This window comes from Pteropus vampyrus, unplaced genomic scaffold (assembly GCF_000151845.1).
Source record: "Pteropus vampyrus isolate Shadow unplaced genomic scaffold, Pvam_2.0 Scaffold805, whole genome shotgun sequence".
Lineage (NCBI taxonomy): Eukaryota > Metazoa > Chordata > Mammalia > Chiroptera > Pteropodidae > Pteropus > Pteropus vampyrus.
In genome coordinates this window covers 36,905-37,277 of record NW_011889586.1, presented here as the reverse complement: position 1 = coordinate 37,277, position 373 = coordinate 36,905, and the positions used below count along the sequence as shown (strand labels likewise).

The 373-nt window shown below is 34.6% G+C and overlaps 1 protein-coding gene across 1 annotated transcript in view; it reads right to left on the bottom strand.

The window, feature by feature from the left end:
* LOC105309621 (ovochymase-2-like) overlaps window positions 1-373 on the bottom strand; it is a gene marked incomplete at its 3' end in the record, with an annotated part of 16,318 nt that overhangs the window by 6,490 nt on the left and 9,455 nt on the right. The gene's annotated exons all lie outside the window — the stretch shown is intronic.

Below are 373 nucleotides of genomic sequence, written 5' to 3'. Positions count from 1 at the left end.
GATTTTAGCAGAATCCCTAGCATAGAGTGGACACTTGGAGAAGTTGGATGGATGAACAAATGGTTTTTCTTGAAAACGCAACCTTGAGAACATGATTATTTAGATTAATACGTTAAAATATATAAAGTTCTTTCAAATAATTTCTCATTTAACCACCCATTCTATGCCTGCAAATCAGGCACTATTACCCCCACTTTACAGATGGAAAAACGAAGAATCAAAGAGGTGCACAGCTAATTAATGGCAAAGTATGGATGTAACACTGAGCCTTTTGATTTTGAACCCAGTGCAGCCATGACATTGGAGCACAAGCTTATTGTCTAACTGTTTCAGCTGAATGAATAAAAATACCTTATCTTTTTTTTTTTTTTTA